Source organism: Lynx rufus, unplaced genomic scaffold (genome assembly GCF_022079265.1).
Source record: "Lynx rufus isolate CCGP_SWC_20201006 ecotype Redwood Valley unplaced genomic scaffold, mLynRuf1.p SCAF_17, whole genome shotgun sequence".
Lineage (NCBI taxonomy): Eukaryota > Metazoa > Chordata > Mammalia > Carnivora > Felidae > Lynx > Lynx rufus.
Window position 1 is genome coordinate 4,569,508 of NW_025814831.1, and position 19,596 is coordinate 4,589,103.

Genomic DNA, 19,596 nt, shown 5'->3' on the forward strand with positions numbered 1-19,596 from the left:
TACTCTCCGAAACCACATCGAGGTTACTGTTCAGAATACGCCCTCTGGATGCGTTCCCTCATTCGGCCACGACCGCCTGACTGCTGGCTGTCACCACAGGCTGGCACCGTGCCGGGCCACGGAACGAGAGCCAGACCGCAGGCCCCAGTCTGGGGCGAGGGGCACCGACGCCCACGCCAGCGACACCCGCGGACGCAGGTAGGGCGAGGTGAAGAGGGTGACGGGGGGAGGGCACACGGGTGTCCCCTGGCTTCCTGCAAACACGGAGCAAGCGCCATCAGTTTGAGGCTTGTCAGAACGAGCGGCTGCAAACACACGGAGTCGCTCTGGCGCTTCACAAAACACCTTTCGTCCCTTACTCTGGGCTCCGGTCAACTCACACCAGACACGACGCCTGGTGATCTTAGTGGTGACGGCAGCACAGAAACAGTGCAGAGTCCTAAGTCGTAGCACTCGCCTTTACACAGTGGGTGCCTGCCTGGCCAGGGACCATCCTACAAGCTTTCTCCGTACGGACACGTGTTTTTTCAGGTTATCTGTACAGTGACACAACAGAGGGAAGAGACCAGTCTGGAGGGCCACCTTAGGGCTGGGAAGTGGCAGAGCTCTGGACAATTTTCTAGGATTCTGGAACGTCTGGAAAGCTATCTGCCAGCGTGAGCTTGACGGCTTCCCTGGGGTGAAGATGAGCTTTGGGGGTGACGCTAATGAGTGAGGTTTCTCAATACACATACTGAAATGTGTCCGACATTTGCAAAGTGTCTCAGAAGGTCTGCAAAACTCAGTGAACCAGTATCTTCAAAGTGATCGATAAATGGCATTACAAGGTCCTTCCAGGGCACTCAAAGTGCAAGTCCTTCCACTGGATTTTAATGGAATAAAATGTATGCTCGGCTCATTATATGGTTTCAGATTCCCCATCACAGATTCCTTCAAGAAACTGCCTGTTTAGGTTTTGGTGTAATATCAAAGAAAATTCTGGAACTACGTGCAAAGGATATTAAGGAACTCGCCCCCAGCTTCCCCAAACATGTGTCTTCATACATTTCAACTAAGACACACGGCGACACACTGAATGCAGAAGCAGATGGGAGAATCCGGCGATCTCCTAGTAAGCCAGGCAGGACGGAGATGTGCACAAAGAGAAAACAATGCCACTCTCTCACTTAATTTGTTTTTCTTTCATAAAATATGGCTTTGCTCATAAAGACGTTATTTCTGTTAACATGCGCTAGGCTTATTGTATTATTATTTTTTTAATGTTTACTTATTTTTGAGAGATAGAGAGACACAGAGCACGAGCAGAGGAGGGGCAGACAGAGAGGGAGACACAAAATCGGAAGCAGGCTCCAGGCTCTGGGCTGTCAGCACAGAGCCCGACGCCGGGTCGAACTCAGGGATCTCGAGATCGTGACCTGAGCCAAACTTAGACGCTTCACCGACTGAGCCACTCTGGCGCCCCGAGGTTTATTATTTTCAATTTTAGGATACGTGCTGCCAAAGCGAGCACACGGTTTTGTTATTTTTATATGAATTAATAAATATACACTTTATCTTTTCTGCTTTCATTCAGAACATGGTCAATATCGGTAGCTAAACCCACATACACAAAAGCTCGTCGGGGGTCCTACATAACGTTTAGGAGTGTGAAGGGGTCCCGGGCCCAGAGCTGAGACCCCACACCCACCTGCGCCCAGGGCGCACCTCCGGGTCCTCGGGCTTTCCTGCCTCAGTGCTCGCGCCCTCACCCTCTTCGCCCCGAGTGTCCTCCCGGCTCCTCCTCGTTCCTGCCACCAGCTGCCCGCTTCCTGCTCAGGGCACTGCCAACCTAGTCAGCCGCGGGCCGCGCTCCGAGCCGGGCGCTGCACACTAGCTATTGCTTCCCGCATCTCAGCTATTCTGCCTAGTATCTATCTCATGCTTCCCCCCACATGCTCCCCGAACGCACGGGCCAGGTGACTACGTTTTCTAGTTCTCCGTGCACCCCTAACGCCCAGTAACGAGGCTTGCAGAACCAGAATTTGATTCATAAACATTCTGGGTAGTAGGTGTCTGTCTGTTGAATCATTTTCAACGAGTGACGACCGCTATGGTGTTTGGGCCCAACCTCTCCCAATGAAAAGGTTTCCTTTTCTGAATTACCTCCTTGCTTGACTTCAATCCTCACTCAATTAACTCTACAGCTTGGTTCATCCTCCGGTCTGCTAGGATCACCTCAATGAGTTCATTTTGCAGTCACGGCTTGTATATTTGGAACCTATCTGGGATTCTCAGACTCTTGACGCTGGAGAAAACGAAGAAGGCTGTGTTTACCCCAAGAGACACATGAGGACCCAGACACGGAGAGCTTCAACAGCCTCGGGCCACCACGCCATTAAGTGGCAGATCCAGATATGGCAGCATAATGTGCTCGAAAGCAAGAGCACGCCTGGGGTCCTCCAGGGTGGTGTCATTAGGTCTCACCTACCTCAAAAGCATCTGAAAGCATCATTCACTCCTTTAACACAGTAAGAACTGACATTCAGAATAAAGACAAGGTTATCACCAAAACCACTAAAACAAATTTATTCTGATTAAGGAGGAAGAGCAGAGTGAAACAGATTTAAAGTTTTCTATCTAAAATTCTTCTAAAAGACAGTAAGATCTCAGCCTTCCGGCATTTATGTCAATTCTTCCGGGGTTCCAGACAGTTAAGTTGTTACTGTACTATTTTCATTTATAGTTTATAAAAGAGTCTGTCATGATGATAATCTCATGAACTCTTGTGGCGTCCGGGTGGCTCAGTCGGTTGAGCGTCCGACTTCGGCTCAGGTCATGAGTTCACCGTTCTTGAGTTCGAGCCCCGCGTTGGGCTATGTGCTGACAGCTCAGAGCCTGGAGCCTGCTTCGGATTCTGTGTCTCCCTCTCTCTCTGCCCCTCCCCCACTCATGCTCTGTCTCAATCTCAAAAATAAATAAATATTAAAAAAAATTTAATCTCATGAACTCTATTTCCTAAAACCTCATTTGGCTTTTACAATTTCATGGTTTAAAGAGTAAAAAAAAAAAAAAAATCCCCCCAAACCAAACTTCTAAATTAGCATTGCTAATCTTGAAAGAAGGAAAAGAGGTGTGACAGACTTGAACCTGTACTTGACTCTACTCTTCTGATCATCCCTGTAATGTGAACCGAATGTTACCAAACTAACCAGGCCTGGCACTGTGGGTACCTTACACTTCTGTATTCAGTAAGTATTCAAGGCCGCCCGACTCTTAAGTAATAAACCACGACACTGGACTTGACCCAAACCTTACGTTACCTCCATGAAGCAGAATAAAAAAAAAAAAAAATGGACTTTGAATTTTGCCCATGAGGGACAGTGGCTCACTTTAATTTTAAATTGCATACAGACTAAAAACATCAACACAAGTGTTTCAGAATGTGTCGATAAAGTGTTGATTTTGATGGCTTCCTGTCTTACGTTTAGGTCTTTCATCCATTTCGAATTTACTTTTGTGTCTGGTGTAAGAAAGTGGTCCAGGTTCATTTTTCTACATGTCGCTGTCCAGCTTTCCCAGCACCACTTGCTGAGGAGACTGTCTTTATTCCATTGGATATTCCTGCTTTGTGAAAGTTTAGTTGGCCATACGTCTGTGGGTCCATTTCTGGGTTCTCTATTCTGTTCCATTGATCTGAGTGTCTGTTCTTGTGCCAGTACCATACTGTCTTGATGATGACAGCTTTGTAATATGTCTTGGAGTAGGACTGTGATGCCTCCAGTTTTGGTTTTCGTTTTCAAGATTGCCTTGGCTATTCGGGGTCTTTCTGTTCCACACAAATGTTAGGCTTGTTTGTTCTAGCTCTGTGAAGAATGCTGGTGTTATTTTGATAGGGATTGCATTGAATATGTAGATTGCTTTGGGTAGTATCGACATTTTAACGATGTTTGTTCTTCCTATCCAGGAGCATGGAATCTTTTTCCATTTTTTTGTGTCTTTTCAATTTCTTTCATAAACTTTCTATAGTTCTCAGCGTATAGATTTTTCACCTCTTTGCTTATATTTATTCCTAGGTATTTTATGGTTTTTGGTTTATTATTTCTTAAGTTAGGAGCTATTACATTCTCCTACACAGATAAAACCACACACAAGGTACCCTGGGTCTGTATAAACCTTTCAGCAGCCCCCCTGCTCCCCCCACCCCCGCCAGGGTCCTCATGAGTCTATTATTGTAAACTTGGGACCCTTCCCAATTATTTCAAGGTAAATCCTGAATGATACCTAGAAGCAAAATGTAGGGACACACTAGGAGCTGGGAAGACACTAATCCGTGGCGTGGGAAACAGCGCAAACAAGGCGGAGGTATGACTGTGTCGTTCTTTTAAAAACAGACTTACTGAAAGGAAGCCTGTAATTTATAACTGACAGGGATGCTCGAGGAAGGTTATACCATCAGAGTAGGGTGAGGGCACCCCATTAATGCTCTCGCTCCCCACCAGGACGGAGGGCAGCGTTCCTGTATCCACGACACCAGAGGAGCCGTAGGGAATGGGCTCGTTGCCCCGATCCTGACCTTCAAAGTGGGGCCGAGCCCCAGGAGTGCCCAAGGTGGTATCCGCAGAACTTCTAGGTATTCACACTTCCTTCTTCTGCAGAGAATAACATGTAAGCCGAGCCAACACGTAACCTGCAAATGGACACACGGTGGGGGCGTGTGCCCGAGACTGCTTGGCCGCCGGCACGTGTGGTCAGGTCTGCAGACCACCGCCAGGCAGCAAGGAGCCACGGCAGGCTTTAAAAAGTCACTCCTAAGCCACTAATTGTATCACAGCCAACTTCACAGGTGCTGCAAGCTTCTGTGTGCCTCAGTCTGCACCCCTCAGAAGGGGCAGAGTGGGGACATGACACGCTTGAACCACAAATCGTGGGATATGGTGAGGCTGCATCACTGAGTTGTAGCTATATGCGAGGAGGCATCATGCGAGCTGTTGGCGGACAGAAAAATGATTACACAGCCAAGCCCACTTCTACGTGACAAGTGTTGGCGGTGAAAAGAAAACACTTCAAGATACAATAAAGAACCAACTTGCAGCACGACAGGTGCAAAAAGACAGGAGAACCAGGCCCTCTGGTACATAGGAAATGGCTTTTTCCAAGTAACCATGACTCGAATGAAATAAAGAGAAAATAAAGAGACTGCTAAAACTATGAGCCTGGAGAATGTCACCTCGAGAGATTCCCTCCCCGCAAAGGTTCACGCTCACGGGCAGTCAACTACTTTGTGGTCACTCCCGGAATGTTTGCTAAGCAGCTGAAGCGGCTTGATTTCCAAGGAGAGAGACCACAGTGTAACCACAGCACCTCCGTGAGCTCCCACGGCGCCTTCTCAAAGGCATGGTGCACAGGTCCCAAGAGGGTCTAAGAAAATACGAAGTTGTGAGCCCACAGACAAGAGATGGCTCATTCACAATGGGAACAAACAAGCAATCTCGCTAAAAGGAGACAGCCAAACCTTGAGCTACGATGTCATCTTGTCCTTCCGATGTATCTATTCTTAGTACAAGGTGAGCGGGAATAAAGTTGGATTCAGTTACTAACACTATGGAGTAAACGTGCGTTCTTCATTAACGTGGGCTAAATTCCACTGAGCTCTATTTCTTATATGACAAAGTGAGGCAGATGGCAGGGTCCCCCCACTAGAAAACCAAAGTTCAGCATTACTCTTTTGTTTTTGGAAAAGGAAGTTTATGTGCCATTTCTGAAATGACCCATCCTTCCCACTGCTGCCTGTGTCCCCTCTGTCCTCGATCCCCTGTCTGCAGGCCCGGAACGTTCTGCTGCACTGATGCCTCTCCCAGCACCAACACCCAAGTCCTAGCTCCTACAGCCTTAAAATAAGGCTCAGTAACTGTTAAACTAAGTTCTTTCACCTTGCTCTGTTCCATGCTGATTATTCATGGCCCTTTATGTTTTCGTAAATATTTTTGAGAGAGAGAGAGAGAGATGGAAAAAGAGAGAGCGAGAACAGGTAGGGAAGGGGCAGAGAGAGAGGGAGACACAGAATCTGAAGCAGGCTCCAAGCTCTGAGCTGTCGGCACAGCCGGACGCGGGGCTTGAACTCAAGAACCGCGAGGTCATGACCTGAGCTGAAGTCGGATGTTCAACCAACTCAGCCCTCCAGATGCCCTACTAATGACCCTTTAAATTCCCTTTATCAATTTGGGAAAAATGGAAGCCTGTGCGATAATGAGACTTCCAATCCACGGACATGGAATATTTCCCCGCTCACTCAAGTTTTCCCTAAATGTCTTTCCATAAAGTTTTATAATTTTCTCTTACAATGTGCTGCACATTTTTTAGATTTACTCTTTGGTATTTGTTAGGTTCTGATGCCCCTGTAAATGGTATCTTTAAAAAGATTTAATTTTTCTAACTGCTGCTGTGACACACAAAAAATGTTTTGGGGGATTACTTCTGTATCTAGCTACTTTGCTTAACTCTTCTAATTAACTCCATTAATTCTAATAAAGTTATCTGTAAATCCCTTTGGTTTTCTGTGTATGCCATCCTTTCATCTGCAAAGACCGATGGTGTTCTTTTTCTTGCCTGAGCCACCTGCCAGGATGTGGCGAGAGCAGCTCCCTTCACCTCTCCCAGCCTGGAGGGAAGCTCCCACCAGATCCCGCTGGGCCTGAGGAAGCCACCAGGAGTCTGTACATAACATTCCCCAGATGAAGAAGGTGACTTAGAGATTCGGCGCTGCCCCAATCCACATCCCATCAGGGACTCATGGAACTGGGCAAGCGGATCCTAAAATGCATAGGAAACGTAAGGGGTCAACACAAACCAAGACCCTCTTGGAGAAGGTCTTTAACAGGGTGGGGTAACTCACTGTTCTGGAAATGCAGACTTACTGTGAAGCTTCATTAAGGAAAACGGCCAAGTCACAGAGAACAGAGCCCACGGACAGGCGTGGGCATATACAGATTCTTGATTTATGGCAGAACTGTACTGCAGAATAGTGAAGAAAAGTCAGTCTTTAAAATTTAAATACATGGCACTGGGACAACTAGGTACCCAGGGAGAGGAAATAGGGGAGGGAAGAAGGAAGGAGGGAAGAAGGAAGGAAGGAAGAAGGAAAGAAGAAACTGGGTCACGTTACATATATATATATATAATATATATCGTATATATATAAAAGCTCCTAGTGGGTTATGAATTAAATTTGAAACACAAAACCCTAATGCTTTCAGAAAATAATACAGAAGAATATCTTACGTCAAGAAAGAAGTGGAAAAGGACTTTTTTTTTAAATTTGAGTTCGGTTGACACACGTGACGTTAGCTTCAGGTGCACGATCCAGTGGTTCAACAACTCTATACCTGACGCTGTGCTCACCACGAGTGTAGCCACCGTCCGTCACCAGCCAACACAGCATATACCACTGACGATATTCCCTGGGCCGTATCTTTGATTCCCGTGGCATATTCATTCCACAACTTGGAGCCTGTACGTCCATCTCCCCTCCACCCGTTTTGTCCATACGCCCCACATCTTCCCCTCCAGCAACCATAAGCAACCTCTAGCAACAGTTCGTCCAGCTGTTTGTTCATTTGATTTTCGAGAATCCAAATATAAGGGAAAACATATAGTATTTGTCTTTTTCTGTCTGACTTATTTCACTCAGCGTTCTACTCTCCAGCTCCATCCATGTTGTTGCAGAGGGCAAGATCTCATCCCTTTTTATGGTTGAGTAATATTCCACTGTCTGTACGTGTGCATGTATATATAATATACGTGTATATATATATATGTACAGGTATATATATACACACACCTTCCTTATCCATTCATCTATCAGTGCACACTTGGGTTGCTTCCAAATCTCGGTCATTGTAAATAATGTTGCAATAAATGCAGAGGTGCACGTATCGCTTTGAATTAGCGTTTTCATTTTCTTTGGGTAAATACTTCCTAGTGGGATAACAGATCATACTTTTTTTTTTCGGGATCTCTATACTGATTTCCACAGTGGCTATGCCAATTTATATTCCCGCCAGCAGTACGCAAGAGTTCCTTTCTCTCCACATCCTTGCCAACGCTTGCTATTTCTTTTTGACTCTAGCCATTCTGACAGGTGTGAGGTGGTATCTCATCGTGCTTTGGATTTGCATTTCCCTGATGAGTGACGCTGAGCATCTTTTCATGTGCCTGTTGGCCATCTGTACGTCTTTGGAAACATGTCTATTCGGGACCTCTGCCCATTTTGTAATTGATGATGATGATGATGATTGTTATTTGATGTTGAGTTGTATAATCTCTTTATATACTTTGTATATTAACCCCTTACAGGATATATAATTTGCAAATATCTTCGCCCATTCAGTAGGTTGCCTTTTTGTTTTGCTGACTGTTTCCTTTGCTGTGTGAAAGCTTTTTATTTTGGTGCGGTCCCAACAGTTTATTTTTTGCTTCTGTTTCCCTTTCCTTAGGAGACATATCTAGAAAAATGTTGCTGTGACCAATAAAGAAATTACTATCTGTGTTCTCTTCTAGCAGTTTTATGATTTCAGGTCTCACATTTAGGCCTTTAATCCATTTGAGTTTTGTGTTTGTGCACGTAGCTGTCCAGTTTTACCCACACCATTTATTGAAGAGATTGTCTTTTCCCCATTATATATTCCTGCCTCATCATAGATTGACCAGAAAAGCATGGGTGTATTTCTGGGATCTCTATTGTGTTCCATTGATCTATGTGTCTATTTCTGTGCCAGTACCATACTGTTTTGATTACTACAGTTTTGTAGTGTAACTCGAAATCTGGAATTGTGATACCTCCCAGCTTTGTTATTCTTTCTCAAGATTGCTTTGGCTATTCAGGGTCTTTTGTGGTTCCATACAAATTTTAGTATTATTTATTCTAGTTCTGTGAAAAATGCTATTGGTACTTAGGGATTGCACCGAATCTGTAGATTGCTTTGGGTAGTATAAATATTTTAACAATATTAATTTTTCCAATCCATAAGCATGGTATATCTTTCCATTTGGTCATCTTCAATTTCTTTCATCAGTGTTTTACAGTTTTCAGAGTATAGGTCTTTCACTTCCTTGGTTAAGTTTAAATTTATTCTAGGTATTTTATTCTTTTTGGCGTTTTCTTTCTTTTCTTTTCTTTTCTTTTCTTTTTTTTTTTTTTTTTAAGAGCAGGAGTGTGCAGAAGCAGGAGAGGGAGAGAGCAGAGAGGCAGAGGGCAAAGGGGGAGGGAAGGGAGGGTGAGAGAGAGAGAGAATGAATGAATGAATGAATCTCAGGCAGGCTCCACACCCAGCATGGAGCCCGATACAGGGCTCGATCCCATGACCCCAGGATCATGACCCAAGCTGAAAACAAGAGTCAGATGCTCAACTGACTAAGCCACCCAGGCACCCCTCTTTTTGGTGTATTTTTGAATGGATTTTTTCTTAATTTCTCTTCCTGTTGCGTCACTATTAGTGTATAGAAATGTAACCAACTTCTGGGTATTAGTTTTGAATGCTGGGACTTCACTGAATTCAGTGATCACTTGTAATAGTTTTTTTGGTGGGGTCTTTAAGGTTTTCTAGGTATAGTAACATGTCATCTGCAAACTGTGACAGTTAACATGCTCCTTCCAGCATTAAGTCTCTTGTTTCTTTTTCTCGTCTGATTGCTATGGCTAAGACTTTCAGTGCTATGTTGAATAAAAGTGGCAAGGGTGGACATCCTGTCTTTTGGAGGAAAAGCTCTCAGTTTTTCATCGAGTATGATGTTACAATGGGGTTTATTTTTGTGTTTTTTTTTTTTATTATGTTGAGGTATGTTGCCTCTAAACCCACTTTGTTGAGAGTTTTTATCACGAATAGATGTTGAATTTTGTCAAAGGCTTTTTCTGCATCTATTGAGATAATCATAGAATTTTTCTTTTATTTATTTATTTTTTTATGTTTATTTTAGAGAGAGACAGAATGTGAGTGGGTTAGGGGCAGAGAGAAAGGGAGACACAGAATCTGAAGCGGGCTCCAGGCTCCGAGCTGTCAGCACAGACCCTGATGAGGGGCTCAAACTCACAAGCTGTGAGATCATGACTTGAGCCCAGGTCGGATGCTCAACTGACTGAGCCACCCAGGCACCCCGAGATAATCATAGGATTTTTATCCTTTGTTTTGTTCATGTGGTGTATCACATTGACTTGCAAATGTTGAACCATGCCTGTATCCCTGGAATAAATCCCACCTGATCACAGTAATGATCCTTTTAAGGCGGTGTTGTACGTGATTTACTAATACTTTGCCAAAGACTTTTGCATCTACGTTCATCAGGGATATTGGCCTGTGGTTTTCTTCTTTACTGGTGTCTTTGTCTAGTTTTGGTACCAGGATAATGCTGGCCTAGTAGAATGTATGAGAAGCTTTCTTACTCTATTTTTTGGAATAATTTGGGGAAAAAGCCATTAACTTTTTAACTTTTTGGAAGAATTCATCCATGAATTCATCTGGTCCTGGACTTTTATTTTTTGCTAGTATTTTTGGGGGCGGGTAATTTTTGTTTGTTTATCACTTTCATTACTAACAATTACTAATATATTCAGATTTTCTATTTATTCTATATTCAGCTCTGGAAGACTGCATGTTTTTAGTAATTTACTCATTTCTTCTAGGTTGTCTAATTTATCGGCATACAATTTTTTCTAGTAGTCTCTATCTTATAATCTTTTGTATTTCTGTGGTGTTGGTTGTTACTTCTCTTTCATTTCTGATTTTACTTACTTGGGTCCAAGAAAACTTAAGACATAAAAAATAACGATCACTAAAAGATTGATAAACTGAACATATAAAATTCAAAATTTTTCCACCAAGAATAAAAAAAGGCAGGCCACAGAGTAGGGAACTATTTGAATATATATAGCCAGTGGACTCTTGCCCCGGGAGCTGGGAACTGCATTGTTGGGCACTTATCCTACGAACCTCATGCAGGTGCAGCACAACAGGGTAAGAGAATGCTCCCATCAGCACCAATAGCCCAAACTGGAAACAACCTGAATGTTCACCGGCAGCGGACATTCTACAATATTCTGAAACCACAGAGACGAATGAGCCCTATACGATCTGAATACATCTTACAAAACGCTGTTGGGTGAATGAGCTGAGATAAAAAGGACTTACTCGGTATGATTTCATGTTTATAGGGTATAGAAACAGGCATCCCTCAACCCATTCAGGACCTACAGAAGGCTGTGGGCGCCTGGTCTGGGTGGTGGTTATTTGCTTTTATACTTCTTCGTCGCACTTGGTTTTATGTGCTTCTTTTAAAAAACATTTTTTTTTTTACATTTTTATTTACTTTTGAGAGACAGAGCACAAGCGGGGGAGGGACAGAGAGAGAGGGAGACACAGAATCCGAAGCAGGCTCCAGGCTCCGAGCCATCAGCACAGAGCCTGACGCGGGGCTCGAGCTCACGGACCGCGAGATCATGGCCTGAGTTGAAGTCGGACACTTAACTGACTGAGCCACCCAGGCGGCTCCTTGTTTTATGTGCTTCTGTATAGGAATTGTATTTCAAACTAAAAAGGCTACAGACTAAGTGCATATAGCGGAAACAACCCTCAAAAACACCTAAGAACACAGGGAGATGAGTCTCCTTCCTTCATAACCATCCTCTGCCTCCATCCTTCCTCCCAAAGGCAGCCACTGTCACCAGGGTGGGCCCCACAGAGCTGCCCCGCACAAGTACTCCTGCGGTACAGACACATCGCAGTCTCTTCCACGACAGCTTTAGATGAACCAACGCTGACAACCTCTAAATTAATATTGATCTACCTGGGACTGGAACACACACACACACACACACACACACACACACACACACACACACAATCCCAACACATTGTCTAACGTACCCAGTATTTATGTTGAAGAACTTAAGCTCTGAACAGATTTCTTTTTAACTGAAAAAACTTCCCAATCAAAATGAAGTTCTAAGTGACTTCTCTATTTTTTTCTATTTATATCGTTTCTTCCTTTCCTTTTCCCAATGATCAGCAATTATGATCCCAAATGTGTAACAGAAAAATGGTAGCACGACTTGTTTATCAGATCTGAAACATTTGATATGAGGCAATCAGGACATAGAAACTAAGGTCTCAGAGTAGGCCCCAACTTTGACTATGGGGCCTGTATCATTACATCATACATGCCAGGCACTGAACTAGGCTTTGATGACACAAATGTAAGTTAAGACCTGATATGTGATCTAAAAGAAAAATGAGGAAAACACATGAGAGGTGCCTCTGGACCTGAGGCTACTGTGGAGGGACTGAGGCCACTCTCAGTGGGGAGGAGTGGCTCTCTGTGTGCCCACTTCTCTGATCAGAGGGCCTTGAAGGACAGGACAAATTAGACAGGGTGCACTTGCCCGGAAAATCCATTTTCCCTGAAAAGAATCTTTAAAAAAAATTTTTTTTAATGTTTATATTTACTTTTGAGAGAGAGAGAGAGAGAGAGAGAGGGGGGGAAAGAGAGAGAGAGAGCGCACGCATGAACAGGGGAGGGGCAGAGAGAGACGGAGACACAGAATCCGAAGTAGGCTCCGGGCTGTCAGCACAGAGCCCGACGTGGGGCTCGAACCTGCGAACTGTGGGATCATGACCTGAGCTGAGGTCGGACGCTCAACCAACTGAGCCACCCAGGCGCCCTCCCCCAAAGAATCTTAAGTGAGCAGAACGCTTACGTTTTATAAACCCTAAATTAATCACACTGGATCTTTAATCACAAGTTTCACAGAGGAAGGCCTCTGTCTTGTTCAGCACGTTCTCCTCATTATCTAAAACTGGACAAGCACATGGGGGACCTCAAATATTCAGCAAATGGACATGGCAATTGAGGGAAACACACTCAGGTCATTTAACTGAGAGGTGCCTTAATTTAAGACATATTCATGTTAAAATAATGCCACATGTATCCGAGTAGAATGCAAAGTCCACGTAAATTTTTAAGACAAAACCAAGGTCTTTGGAGAAACTGCCGAGAACGGGCATTTCAGCACTTTGGATTCTCAGAGGTACTTTGGCGGAAACCCTTGAAATGACTGTAAGCAGACAGATTTCAATCACAGAGCGTTGTCGCAGGTGAGCGACAGAGTCCGATCTGGGAATGAGAACAGTCTCTTCACGAGTGACAGAGGGACTGAAACGAAAATGCCAGAAGCGGGAAGACCCACGTCACAAGACAAGAGCTGAGTCCAGTCTAGAACCTGCGCGTCTCTTGTGACGCGATCCTGACGCCGCGCTCTGGCTCCTCAGGGCCGTTTCCGCTAACGGGGCATCTCCTACTCTAGAAGTCCCCACTCTCACAGCTCGCAAGGGTGACAGACAGATGCAGCTGGATGACACGTTCACTTCCGTGGAGGGGGCCTCTGAACCCTGCCCCTTAGCACCTGCCCCATTTCAAAACTGAGTTAATCCTCTCAATGCACTCCTACCTTGATTATTTTCAAAGTTATAATAAATCTTTCCCGACGTCAAAGTGCCAGCATCATGGTCTACCTATTCTAGTGTATACGTTTTCCGTACCGACGTCCCCAAATCAAGCTGTGGCTTTCACTTGATGGTTTTTCCTTTCCTTCTTGGGAATCCTTACAACACGCTTGACCTATAATCCGCGGTGTCTTAGTGTGGATGAGACATGGCGGCTTAGTTTCACCCTACGCACCGAGCCCGTGGCCAGGCTTCTCAATGGGTGTTACTCTGTTCAAATACAGCCAATGTGCACGCCACCCCCGTCCACACCACCTCCCACAAAGGAGTGGAAGTCACCACCGGTAACTGGAAGCAGACAGGGCTTTGAAGGACCACGTCTCTACGCTAAGAGTGTCCATTTGTTCGACAACGCCGGGTGCTGCCTGCCCGCCCGCCCCTGTCTTGTGCTGGGTGGTCCTTCCACGAAAATCGACCGAGAGGCACTGAGCGTTCCTTCCTGTTTTGAGTATGCCGAGACCACCCTTCTCCCAGTCTCTCCGGGCAGGATTCTGGGACTCAGACAAGATGAAAACACCGCCTGTGAAACCAATTTGGATGAATCTGGGGACACAAGACTGGCCAGCAGCTTCTACAGTCATACTTTTGCTTGAAACAAGTTTTGCTAAGAGACCATCTGTAGCTCAAAACCCATCATGAGTGTTCCCTTTCAAAACCCAGTTCTGCAGTTTATTCAGCTTTGTTACACACATTCACCAGGTTTATGCCCCTCCCTCCCGAAGGAGCAGATGTGCTGACCTCAGGGTCAAGTCTGGGGTGAAAGTCCACTCAGGACCGCAGGTCTGGTTAAAGCCCATCGCCAGGTCTCCCCCATTAACCCGACGAGCTCCTCCTCAGACATCTGAAATCCTCTCTCCCCCCTTGCACACGGAGAAGGGGTTCCACCAGCGACCCCCAATCCACCACCCCTTTTCACGAAATCAGAGCATAACTCAACGAGGCAGAGCTCTCCTTTCGAAAGCAGTGGCTGGAGCCAGGGTGTGGTCCATTCATGCTCTTAGCCTCCCAGAGCTGGCAGCCTCCACGGAGCAGTGGGGAAGGCGGTGAGGTAAGGACGGCCCAAAGCAGCAGGCCCGGCTGAGAGAAGACAGAGGCCAGGAGAGACCTGTTTCCTCAGGAACGCTCCTAATTAAGGCAAGTCCATTTTTCAGTGAAGGAAGTCACATGGGAGACAAAGTGACTTCTCGTGTAGACTTTACCATGGTAAGAACAAGGCGAAGTCATGACGTCATTCCAAGCCTTGTGTTCCCGAAGCTTCTAAAGCCACCTGTGGACACACATGTGTATTCAGGAATGTGTCCCCACCTCCTGGTAATGCATACAAGGAATTTAAGAGACACGAGCTGAATTGGAAGCCTGTTTGTTTTTTTTTTCTTTCTTTCTTTTTTTTGGCCAAGATGAAGCCAAGTCAAACTCCTAGGGATATGGAGATCAATCCAAAGCTGCGTTTTATTGACACAAGGCCATATTCCCTGCTTAAGAATTTAGTTCTGAAGTCCTTTGTTGGGGAATGAAGTTTGGCAGTTACCATTAGTACAGATTAGTAAATGTTCAGCACCTCTGGTTATGTCCTTTCGTCTTCCATGCAGACTAGCACTCCTGACGAAATACTAATAATATCACTGCATCCAGTGACCAAGAGCTCCAGCAACACAGCAGCGTGTTTATTGAAAGCACACGGGCAGGCATCGTTTCAGGAAGAGTCACTGCTTTTCTTACATTTGACACACAGACTGCCAAAGGAAGATTCTACAACTTCTGACGTGTTTACCAGCAGACAGAGCAGGGTAGAGCCGTGAGAAGGACATAGTGAAAACAGGTACAGATTCGTTTTCAGTTTTGATTTTATGTTCTCTCCTTCCTTTCTCTGTGTCTCAAATAGATAAGAATGGTTCTTTCTGACCACGAGCACCCCCTCCTGATGAATTCTGGGCTCTGTGCACATGATGTCTGGCCCAGAGCTGCTGCAGGAAAGGGCAACAGAGGACACAACAGATAAGCCTGGAGGGCTGTGTGCCGGGACGTGCCGAGAGCAAGCCCTGGGACTCACATACGGGAAACCATGAAATCGGGGACACGTGCGTGTGTGCGCGTGTGTGCGCGCGCATGTCCACCCCCAGGGGCTGATGCATAGAAAGAGGTGCCGGACCCCTCAAGTCCCACCGCCAGGAGCTGCCGTCCTCATCTCTGCGCATGCCCATGACTCCTCCCCTCTAGGAGCAGCATGTGCTAATTAGCGCTCTCCTTCCCTGTTCTGGGTTCCGGTCCTCACCTCGCCGGGCCATCAGCCGACGTCTGCCAAAAGGCCGGCAGTATTAGGGCTACCAGCCAACAAAGGTGGGTGGCAGCTCTTCCTGTCCCCAAGGGCCAGTGGCACCCCAGTGGTGGGGGGAGCGGCTGACGCCCTCCTGGGGACCGGACGGGCCTTCCCTGGGGGCTTTCTGATGGGCTCTGGCACAGACGCGGCCTCGTCACTGCAATCGGGCGGCTGCCTGGGGAGGAACGCGGGGGCTGAGAGGGCACAGCCACCCCCGCCTCAGCCGCACCCCCGGTAACAGGCGCCCCACGAATGGGCCGCACGAGCGAAGGACACTGACAGGACCAAACTCCACACGTGGTTAACCTGGGACTTGCACGCTTCTGTGCAGGGCGACCCTCGGCCTGGGCTGGCCGGGCTACCCAGCGTGGGGGGCGAGAGAGCACTCGGAGGCATAAACTAGATGGAAACCTCTACACCGCTGACGCCTGTCGTGTTACCGTCTCAAGTAATCCGCAAACTGTGAAGAGAAGGATTTTAAACTCGGAGCCTGGAGACAGTGAGACAGAGAAGCTGGAAGCCTGCTAAGGAGGGAAGGCAGGCCCATGCCAGGTCTGTCCACCTGTGCCCGCCAGGCGTGACCGGCTGTGGGCCCGGTCCCAGATCCGTGACGCCGGAGGGTGCTCTGGCCGGCGTGTAGCGCCACGGCCCGCCCACGCCCGCGCCTCCTCAGACGTGGGCCCCGAGATAGCAAGGTGGCAGGGGTAATTAGCGGTGACACACGGCTCCACAGCACACCCCTCCCCCGCGCCCCGGGCACAAGCGATGCCGCGGCCGGGCCAGCGAGAGTCTAGATGGGTCCTGGGACAAAGCGCACAGCCGGGGGCCGAGAGCCAGCTTCTCCCGTTTCTCCAGGAAACGCTCCAGCGGCGGCTCAGCAGCCACACAAAGCCAAACGCGAAGCGAGGCGACCGACCTGCAGTGCTCCACACCCTCGCTCTCCTTTGTTTTTTTTTTTAATGTTTACTTATTATTTTTTTTTAGTACTCTCTACACCCGACATGGGCTTGAGTTCACGACCCCGGAATCAAGAGTCGCACGATCCTCTGCCTGACCCAGTCGGGTGACCCCGTTCTCCTTTTTAAGGCGAGGCGAGTGGCCCAGGCGCACCGCCTGCTGCTTTATGAAAGGTCCCGATCGCATCACGCTCCCCGAACCGCACACACTCTAAATACACGGAGTGCGTCGTCCTAAGAGTCGACCACAAGGCTCATTTGTCCCTTGGAGAAGGACGTGCCGCCTGAATATTTGATGTTTCTATTGCCGGTTCAAACAGGAAACACTCGAGTGCTTGCTGTGGATTGAAGACATCTAGCCGCTCCTCTCCCACAGCTTTGATCCCACGTTGCATGGGAAACGGAGACGACGCTTCGAATCACGTGCACGTACTTCCGTCCAAGGGGCAAAATGTGCTGGGTAAGATCTGCCTGGCTGTGCCGGGACCTGGGAAGAAGAGCCTTCCAACCAGGATCCAAGAACCTTCTGTGCCGAGAAGCACACACAAGTTCAGCAGGGTAGCTGCAAGCTCACGGTCTTTGAGGCAGCCGGGCAGAGCGTGACGGGACAGCACAGGTGGAAGGCGCTCCTCCACGACTGACCTGGGCGGGCTGCGGGGACAGCAGCATGCCAGCAACACCTGCAGGGCGTGGGGCGATGTCCCCAGCCGGCCCCCAAGGGTCCCTGCTTGGCAGGAACTTCCCCCTCCTGTCTCCCAGCGACCTTTACCCTCAACCGCTCTGTTTGCAACTACAAGATTCCATTACAAAGCCAACACCACATTGATGGAGCCGCCCTCGGAAATGCTGGTCTCCCAGAGCTTGTGCTCCCAGAGCTTGTGCAGGACGCAGGTGGGATGCGACCCCAAGTGAGCCGGAGCCGTGGAGGGACTTGGTGATCCGAGCGGGAGCCATGCGGGCAAACCTCCTGACCCGGTCCTCGAAAGCCGGCGTTTCCGTACAAAGTACTTCCAAAGACGACTTCTTTATGTTCCCTGTTTTACAGTTAGATCGGAACAACTTATGCTCGTGGCACTCTGAGGTCGTCACCTTGCTTCGAACTTGGAGCCCTTCGCTTGGCAGAAAGCGAGCGGGCGATGCCTGGGTTGGAATCTCAGCTCCACCTGTAACTACCTTAGTGACTTCAGGGCCTTGCTTTCCTCAACTGGAAAATGGGGATAACTGCCCAACAATGCACTGGATTGTTGTGAACACACGTCATGTGCTCAGAGCAAGGCCTGAAATAGAGTCTGTCCTTAATCCGTGTCACTGGTTTTTGTTTTTGCTAATGAGGTGCAGTTAGCTTCTGTCACTCAATCTTGTTTATGCTCCTATCCTTAAAAAATGTCTGTTACGGAAGCAACGTTTTTCATCCTCTCCAGGCATTTCCAAGCAGACCACTGATGCACTGCACTCAGCAACTAAATTTGTACCTGACAAAAGGCGGAATCCGAATCTGATGGCATCTGGCTGTGCAGAATTCAATTACACGGTGTCCTGGCAAACTGGGCACAGCGATTGTGCTCTGCTCCTCTGGCTCTTAGAACAGCGCAGCCCCAGAGCAGCTACTTAAATGCTGCCTGCAAGGGGCTGAGTGAGCCTCAAATCCGATTATGACACATGTGCGGCTAGGTCACAGAGGAGCCACGCTCTCAGACGAGCTCAGGGACATCTCAGTACTATCAATTTGTGGCACAATTAGATTCGAATGGGAAAAATATCCCTTGAGCGATAGATTTATAAAGGACCACGGTGGACCCGGTTTTTGGGTGGTAGGTGCTGTAGGCTCACGTGGGCAGGAAGAGAAAAAAACGGGAGGCAGCAAGACCCGGGCGGTGGGCTAACTGCTGTGAGACAGTTGTGGCACCCGCCTGAGATTTTGGGGGCTCAGTTTCCACATCTGGGAAACAGGGTTCCTCCTGGCTCTACGAGGTTGTGAAAGGACTCTCCTCTCCAAGACCAGAGTGTCAGCAGCAGTTCCTAGAGGGAGGAAAAGGGGACATGCCACAGGGTCTCTAGACAGAAATGGGGTGTACACAGAACGGTGTGATTTTTTTTTTTTTTTTTAAATCCAGGAGAGCAACTTACAAGTGAGTACTGTAAGGAGGAGCCTATAGAAAGCCAAGGATCCAGGGTATCTGGGTGGCTCAGTCGTTTGGGCGTCCAGCTTGTGATTTTGGACCAGGTCATGGTCTCGTGGTTTGTGGGATCGAGCCCCATGTCAGGCTCTGTGCTGACAGTGCGGAACCTGCCTGGGATTCTCTCCCTCTCGCTCTCTGCCCCTCTCGCCCACTCTTTCTCTCTCTCTCAAAATAAACAAACATCAAAAAAAAAAAAAGCCAAGGGCTTGAACCTATATGTGAGGTCTTTCTCTCTGCATACAATTGACCACTGGTCTTTAAATGAAATTTGAGCTCAGTATTCAATTGCTAGCATATGATGTGTTACGTATTTCTAAAGGATTCTGTTTTCAGAAAAACGATAGATGTTAACCATAAAAAAAAGTCCAAACCTAAGAAAGGAAAATTCAGATATGTGCTTCTGGCATCCTGAGGCACGTCCACCTGGGGGCCTCCCCGTGCACACATTCTGTAGGACGCACGACCGAGAACCACGCTTCACACGCTGCCGTTTCTACCTTGCTCGACTCTGTGTTGAGTGTGTGCTGTAGATCAGTAACTGGACCAAGACCACTTCTGTTTGCACTTTTACTCACGTGTGCTAGAATTTCATAAACTGAGCCAGTCTGCTCATG

At 47.4% G+C, this 19,596-nt stretch overlaps 1 protein-coding gene across 6 annotated transcripts in view; it reads right to left on the reverse strand.

Moving 5' to 3' along the window:
* PPP2R5C (protein phosphatase 2 regulatory subunit B'gamma) overlaps positions 1-19,596 on the reverse strand; it is a 130,902-nt gene that overhangs the window by 50,414 nt on the left and 60,892 nt on the right. The gene's annotated exons all lie outside the window — the stretch shown is intronic.